Consider the following 8,640-nt stretch of genomic DNA (forward strand, 5'->3'; position numbering starts at 1 on the left):
GTGAGCTAAATATAAAGTCTGGCAGATTGAATTTTGGTTAAAGAATGTTGTCAACTGACATGATAATCACGAAATTCTTATATCAACTTTGGACGATGAAGATTGTTTTAACAGACTGCCGAACCCGTGAATCGTGACAGATGAAAATCGCCGGCCTCTTTAAGAAGTAAATGTGTGATGAAATGTTTGAGGTGTAAATGATTATGTTAGTTACTAATGATTTAATTACTTATAGTTACGTAAAGTGCTTCATTATTTGTTTTAGTGCATACGGTACACATTTTTGTATATTTTTTTGTAGGGATCATATGTATGTACAATGTAATCACAGGCAAATACACTGAACACGTACATTAAATTTTAGTGCTTTGAAATACATGTAAATGTTAACATTATTATAATTTATTTACTAATGCAAATGGTTAAATGCAATGATAGAATGTGTTTAATTCACTATGCATCAATAAAGTAGGCACATATTGGCTACTTATGCAAAGCTAGAAAATATGCGATTCAATTATCCGGACGCTTCATTTATCAGGACGATTTTGCTGGGAACCAAAGTGTCCAGATTAACGAGGCTCCACTGTATATATCTTTTCAATAATCCCCAAGTTCAAAATACTCTATGAATTAAAATAAGCATACACAAATAAGCTATGAAATTTAATCTTAAATTATAGCAGAAAATGACATAATGACCAAAAATTAAGCTTTTGGTCAATTTTGGACAGTTTTTGCCCTGCCCCTAGGGCCTCAGGGGTGCTGGAGTCCTGAAATTTACAATTTATGTCCCCCTTGTCCCATTTATGCTTCATTTCTGAGTTTACTCAGGTGACCTAAAAAAAAACCCTGCTAAAACGCATCAAAGATGCATATAGCCAGGTTGCAGTTTGGAAAATTATTCACAAAGTAAAAACATGCACGCATTTAATATAGTTTATAAGTATGAAGCTTTGAATGGCCACAATAGGTATTTAGTGTGATAATGACCTTGACCTTTGGATTTCAAAAGCAACATGAATCTTGAATGTCATCAGGATTTGAAGTCTGATAAACATGCACCAGCAAATACATGTATAAAAGTTAGAGGCAAGCTCAAATCTACAGTATATAGTGAAAAAGAGACCTTGCCCTTTGACCTTTTGACCTCAAAATAAATAGGAACCATCCTCTTTTGGATGTGATCAAAATATGCAAATCTGATAAAGATGCCCCTTGTAGTATGAAAGTTAGAGACCGGACAAGCTCAAATCTATGGCATTTAGTGACAAAGTGACCTTGACCTTTGGACATCAAAATAAATAGGAACCTTCCTCTTTTGGATGTGATCATGTTATGTAAGTTTCACAAAGATGCCCCGAGTAGGATGAAAGTTAAAGACCAGACAAGCTCAAATCTATGGCATTTAGTGACAATGTGACCTTGACCTTTGGACATAAAAATAAATAGAAACCTTCCTCTTTTGGATGTGATCATGTTATGTAAGTCTCACAAAGATGCACCAAAAAGTATGAAAGTTAGAGACCGGACAAGCTAATTGTGGACGCCGCCTGCTCGACTGGATGCCCATCATTCGCCAATTTAAAAGCCGAGATTTGTTATGCAACTCGGCTAAAAAGTAAAAATAAACAAGAGGCCCAGGGGCCTTATAGGTCACCTGAGTATCATGTAACAACCTTCCAATGTTTGAATTAGGTTTGTGTTTAAATATAAGAATTTTACTTTTGGATGGAAGAAACATTGAATAGCTATGTGGTCAGCCCCGCCTTTGCACCAGAACCCCTGACCCAGGGGCCATAAATTTCAGTTTTGAAAGAAGCATCCTTGATCATCATTATCATACTATTAGTTTGTCTACTTAATACCCAGCAGCAGAGGAGAAGATTTTCAAAGAAATAAAATGCATTTTCACTATATGATCAATAGGGCCCCACCCTAATACCAGAACCCCTGACCCAGGGGCCATAAATTTCACAATTTTGAAAGAGGCATCCTTGCTCATCATAATCATGCTATTGGTTTGTCTACTTAATACCCAAGGACAGAGAAGAAGATTTTCAGAGAAATAATGCATTTTCACTATATGACTTATAGAGCCCCACCCTAGCACCAGAACCCCTGATCCAGGGGCCATGAATTTCACAATTTTTAACAAGAGGTACTGTGAGCAATGCTCACTAAGAATACCCCCCGCTTACCCCAATCTCCCAAAGGGTGTTGGTAATAGGTATAAACTACCTCTTTTCTGAGTGTTGCTACTTCGATGTCCAGTGCGCATGACCTTTGACCTTTTGACCCCAAAGTCGATAGGGAACATCTTCATCCTATGGGTAGTCCATATGTAAGATATGGTGACTGTAGGTGGAAAGGATAACGCTTTAGAGCCCGGAAACCATATTGCTACTTCAATGTCCAGTGCACGTGACCTTTGACCTTTTGACCCCAAAATCGATAGGGATCATCTTCATCCCATTAGTAGTCCATATGTATGATATGGTGACTGTAGGTGGAAAGGATAACACTTTAGAGCCCGGAAACCATATTGCTACTTCGATGTCCAGTGTGCTTGACCTTTGACCTTTTGACCCCAAAATCGATAGGGAACATCTTCATCCCATGGGTAGTCCATATATATGATATGGTGACGGTAGGTGGAAAAGATAATGCTTTAGAGCACGGAAACCATTGCGTCTACAGACGGACGGACGGACAGACGGACAACCCGATTCCAGTATACCCCCCCACAACTTGTTGCGGGGGGTATAAAGAGGCATCCTTGCTCATCATTACCATGCTATTAGTTTGTCTACTTAATACCCAGAGACAGAGAAGATTTTCAAAGAATTTCTACATTTTCACTATATGACCAATAGAGCCCCACCCTAACACAAGAACCCCTGCCCCAGGGGCCATGAATTTCACAATTTTGGTAGAGGGCTCAATGCTCATTATAATTATGCCCACAGTTTGGCTTCTTGATGTCCAGGAGTAAAGAAGAAGATTTTTTAAAATTACACTCATTTTGATGGTTTTTGCCCCACCCCTCAGGCCCCAGGAGGGCAGGGACCACAAATTTCACAATTTTTGTTCCCCTTCACCCACAGATGCTATATGCCAAAATTGGTTGAAATTGGTTCAGGGGTTTCAGAGAAGAAGCTGAAAATGTTCAAATGTTAACGCACGACGAACGACGACGGACAAAAACAGATAGCAATAGGTCACCTGAATGACCTAAAAAGTAAGGTCTTCTGTAACAAAAGACCATCGTAATATAATAATTTAAACCAGACTTACTAGATTTGTTTTTATCCTGAATAAGTGTGCATTCAATGGATGATTCAAAATCTCAAAATTTGCACTTTAAAACAGCTCCCCACATTTGTGTGGAGGGCACATCTTTCTTTTTAAAAGTATACAATCCAAAAATGACTTTAAATGTAAATTATCAATGTACCTGAGAATTCCATGGATAAGACTTTAGTCCGTAATTATATAATAGTTCTTCTCCTTCATTAATGTCTCTGCTATGAATAAAATTAAAATTTGACAACAATAAAACAAAAGATTATTAGGGTTGTTCCATTAAAACATATGAGGTACCCGGGGAAGGCACTTTAAAATTTGGGTAACCACCCATAGAAGCATAAAAATGTAATGAGGGACCACTCACAGAAGCAATTTTAGATAGTGTGGCACCACCCACAGAAGTGAAATAAATGTGAAATACACTTTTTCTTTAAATTCAATATGTATGAATGACTATTTATAACCCCTGAATAGAGGTCTATTTTCAGATGTTCCCATGCATGATAGTAAAGAGAAGAGTATCTTGGGTGTCATCACCATTCAAATAACTGGCCATCAATGAAGCTTGATCATAGAACCATCAATTTATTTTATCAAGGCTGTCTTTCTTAAACATGATGAACTAAATTAATTTTATAAGTCTACCTGTTCATAAAAAGTTTAGTATTGTAAATGTTCAAAAACAACTATTAAAAGTTTTAAAATTGACTAGTATTTTGAGTATTAAAAAACAAGAAAATGTGTCTCTTTACGTAAATAAAATGATATTCTATGTTTCTTAGACAATATATAAATTTACAACCTGCAACTTAAGATTTGTGAGGCTCTATTCTACCGTTTTCAACAATTTCGATAAATTCCAATTTCTCGATTCATATTTGTGCGCCATGTTTGATGTACTGAAGTTTCAACTTCCGATTGTCAAGTCATTTGCATATGTCATATAAAGTAGTATTTACATCAATGGACAAGTATGGAGGCGAAAGCTATTTCGTCGGTATTGAAAAAGTTTGAATTTAATATCAAGTTAAAAACCGAACAGCAGCGTGTAAATTCTTTCTGCAACAATATGATTTTTCCTTTCTTTGTCGAAGTGGCTCAAGTAACTACATTTTCGCGCGGATTGTCAATGTTTAGCTTTTTGATTAGATCCACCTACGAGATTTCGCGATAACAAGCATGGCGGAGCAGACGAAGAATTTTGCATGCTGTACATTATATTTAATGAAAACCATCTTTATTAGACATGCCCGAGCACAAAGTTGGTACTCCTTTTAGTGTAAACAACATTTGGGACTAACACAGAGTTTATTATCGGGTTATTCATAAAATTATTTTGCACCATTACGGAGATCCTATGGAATTGTAGCCTCATCTCGAAAACGTCAGAATAAAAAAATTGGATAGGGCTACATTATTGCAGCTAGAAAAAAATCAAAAACCGTTTCAATGGACCACGAGCACGTTTAGTTTTCCATTTTGGACAAGGGAGATAATCCTAATTTCCGGTCGCTATAATTTTAGAGTCAAACTGGAAACGATAACCGGATCGCGGAACCTCATTGACCAAGATCAAATGAAGACAGAAAACGGCGTTTGTTTCACATTCTACTTTCAACCCTTCCCTTCTCTTGTTGCGTTCCTCTCAGTTTCGGTAAAAAATAAAGATTTTATCAAAACAACCACCCACAGATGCAGTTTCCTGGCAGTAGGTACCCACCATATATGCAATTTTCTACCAATGACAAGCACCCATAGATTTTTTTTTAATTGCCGTCCCCGGGTACCTCATATGTTTTAATGGAACAGCCCTTACTGATTAAGGTCAATTATATCATATTATACAGTTATTATATTATACAGTTATAGACTTGATATAAGGGAAACATGATTTGCTGGACCTTCAAAACAGAAATGTTGCCCAAATTCAAAGGCTGAGGCCGACATTTCTGTCTGAAGATCCAAAAAATAACTTTACTAAATCCTAGCCAATAACTGTTTTGTTATACCCTTCATTCAAATATGAGTATATTTTCGTGTAGTAAACAGCCATTTATGTCAAACTGCACTTCCGTCATTTCTGACTTCTGCTGAGATTGGATGAGTGGTAAAGACCCATTTCATGGCCATAAGTAGGCAGGACCTAAACAAAACAGTTGTTATTTAACTGGAGTGACAAGGATCTATCAAGGTGCTAAATGCTATTCACAAAGAAATATTGATTGATTGATTGTATATTGTTTAACATCCCTCTCGAGAATATTTCACTCATATGGAGACTGCCAGTGAAGGGCTGCAAAATCTAGGCCTATGCTTGGCGCTTATGGCCTTTGAGCAGGGAGGTATCTTTATCGTGCCACACCTGCTGTGACACGGGACCTCGGTTTTTTCGGTCTCATCCAAAGGACTGCCCCATTTAGTCGCCTCTTACAACAAGTAAGGGGGTACTGAGGACCTATTCTAACCCGGATCCCCACAGGACCATAGATGGAACGTAAAATAAATTGAAAATCTATCTAGCCATCGTTTTAGAAATTCAAATAAAAAAATTATTCATTGCATTGAATCGTTTATGATTATTTATCTTTATTGACTTCACTTATATATAATTAGTTTGAGGATGTTAGCCATTGGAAGATTACGAATTTCTCTAGCCATATAATAGTATTTTACAACACTGCAGTTCATCTCTGCATGGATATGGTCTCACGTTAAAAAATATTACGAAATTAACTTTGCAGTAAATGACAGGGTAGATACTCTTACTATCAACACACTCAGTTTGGGATGCCCAGTTGACACGCTTGGTCGAATCTGTCAATCAGGGCCTAAGCAATTGTTTCTTCTTTGATTGACAATCGGTATGTTATTGATATCTGTGCAAGTAAATTTGAGGGAAGGTGGCTTAAAATTGGGTCTTCAATCAGTTGAGATGGTGCGGTCTAACAATTTTTACGTTTGACTAGCAGACTGGTTGGCATCTAAATTGTTAGTCCAGTCAAACAAAAATTCATTTTGTTGGAATTTTTGTTTGTAAAAAATATAAAGATGAATATTTATATAAGGGTGTAAAAGTATACTAGCTGCAATAATGTAGCCCTCTCCAATTTCTTTTGGGGGGAGAGAGCTACAACTCCTTAGGATCTCCGTAATGGTGCAAATGTGGGAGTGATCACTCCCGCAACATTTTCGATCATTCTCAACATTCGCTGACTTTCTTTACGTAAATAAAATGATATTCTATGTTTCTTAGTCAAGATATATATTTAGAACCTGCAACTTAAGATTTGTGAGGATCTACTCTACCGTTTTCAACAATTTCGATACATTCCAATTTCTCGATTCATATTTGTGCACCATGTTTGATGTACTGAAGTTTCTAATTCTGATTGTCAAGTTATTTGCATATGCCATATAAGATAGTATTTACATCAATGGACAAGTATGGAGGAGAAAGCTATTTCGTCGGTATTAAAAAGGATTAGATTTAATATCAAGTTAAAAAGCGAACAGTAGAGTGTAAATTCTTTCTGCAACCATATGATTTTCCTTTCTTTGTCGGAGTGGCTCAAATAACTACATTTACGCGCAGATTTTCAATGCTTAGGTTTTTCAGTAGATCCACCTACGATATCTCGCAATAACAAGCATGGCGGAGCAGACAAAGAATTTTGCAAGCTGTACATGATGTTTACTGAAAAACACCTTTACTAGACATACCCAAGCACAAAGTATGTACTCCTTTTGGTGTAAACAACATTTTGGACTAATACATGGAGCTTATTATCGGTTATTCATAAAATTATTTTGCACCATTACAGAGATCCTATGGAATTGTAGCCCTATCCCGAAAACGTCAGAATAAAAAAAAATCGGATAGGGCTACATTATTGCAGTTAAACAGTATACATGTACATTAATTTACTGAGTTGGAGGGCAACACACATTGTTGGACCCGAGAACAAAACTATTGCCCAAGGCAGTTAGACTGAAAGCAACACTTTGGTTCAGCAAAATGCATTTTGCCCTCGAGTCCACTCAAAGAATAATTTGTTATATACCTTTTATTTTCCAATGTGACAAAATTTTGATGCCAGTTAACTACAATATGAAATTATCTTGGATAGTTCTGTATGTAGTAACTGTCTAACATTTAAACAAATGTAAACTATTGCTGCTCTGTAAAAACATTGCATTTGGAAATGTTTGACATTGAATAGGAAAGATTCACATGGGAAACAAGCATTCTGAGAGTATTGTACAAGCAATACATGTTCCCTACCGGCACCCAAAATTCCATTAAGGGATATTATTTAATGTGCTAAATACGTTTCGAGAAAATTCTGACACAGAATATGTTAATTTATTTTTCAGAATTTTCAGAATATTTTATAAAATTATTTTGAGAAATCATGCATATTATATCTTCAAGAATACTGAGAATAAACGCTTTGTTGGATAGAATGTTACAATTTGATCTGCAGCATTACTTACATTACCGTCTTCTCCTTTTCCCCCACCTCGATTTCTGGACGTTTCGGCACCAAGACCTTTCGGCACCAGCAAAGACGTTTCGGCACCAGCAAAGACGTTTCGGCACTAAGACGTTTCGGCACCAAAACGTTTCGGCAAAAATCCTGAGTTTTACTAACATTATATTGTAAATTTGAAGGACCTTTCTGAATCGACCAATGTGTAGGACGTTTCGGCACCTGTTATTTTTGTACATTTGATTAGAGTTTACTTTTATACTAAATTGCATTGTGCATGGTATTTATTCATTTCCTTTAGATTACAGTTAATGATAAATATATTTCTTTTGAAATTTTTTCATGTAAACAGATCACTGAAAAAGACAATATTTGTCGAAAAGCGTATCTTATGAATAAAAACTGGAACCGTGTAAGCCCTGGATCGTGATAGTTGACTGTTAGTCCTGAAGGGTTTCAACAGTCCAGTAGCTATTTACTTCGTTACTAGCTTGAAAATATGGATATAATTTAAATTCAATTGTTATGATAAAATGTGGAAATTTATTTCAAAATTAAGGACTCTCTCTCTCTCTCTCTCTCTCTCTCTCTCTCTCTCTCTCTCTCTCTCTCTTGCATAGTTCTGATCTTTGGGTGAATTTGACTCCATTTATTGGCACTCGATCTTTTTTCTTCAACTCTTCAAAGTTTATTATCATTTCGGATTTCCAACGTTTTAGGCTTCCGCTTTACTGAAGGGACATTATTTGTTGAAATGCGAATCTGGTGCATCAAAATTGGTACCGATTAAGTTTTACATTAAAGCAAGGGACACTGTTCAATTTCAATTCTGTACTACATT

At 36.3% G+C, this 8,640-nt stretch overlaps 1 long non-coding RNA gene across 3 annotated transcripts in view; it reads right to left on the bottom strand.

Moving 5' to 3' along the window:
• LOC130048136 (uncharacterized) overlaps window positions 1–7,865 on the bottom strand; it is a 27,346-nt gene extending 19,481 nt beyond the window's left edge. For 2 of the 3 annotated variants that reach the window (XR_008796980.1, XR_008796982.1), the window contains exons 1-2: window positions 7,804–7,838; window positions 3,458–3,524 (exon numbers count right to left, since the gene is read on the bottom strand). This is a non-coding gene — a long non-coding RNA (uncharacterized LOC130048136). Of the gene's footprint in view, window positions 1–3,457; window positions 3,525–7,803 lie in introns of all 3 variants that reach the window. The other variant, XR_008796981.1, reaches the window with a different exon arrangement.
• Between the last annotated feature and the right edge of the window lie 775 nt (window positions 7,866–8,640).

This window comes from Ostrea edulis, chromosome 7 (assembly GCF_947568905.1).
Source record: "Ostrea edulis chromosome 7, xbOstEdul1.1, whole genome shotgun sequence".
NCBI lineage: Eukaryota > Metazoa > Mollusca > Bivalvia > Ostreida > Ostreidae > Ostrea > Ostrea edulis.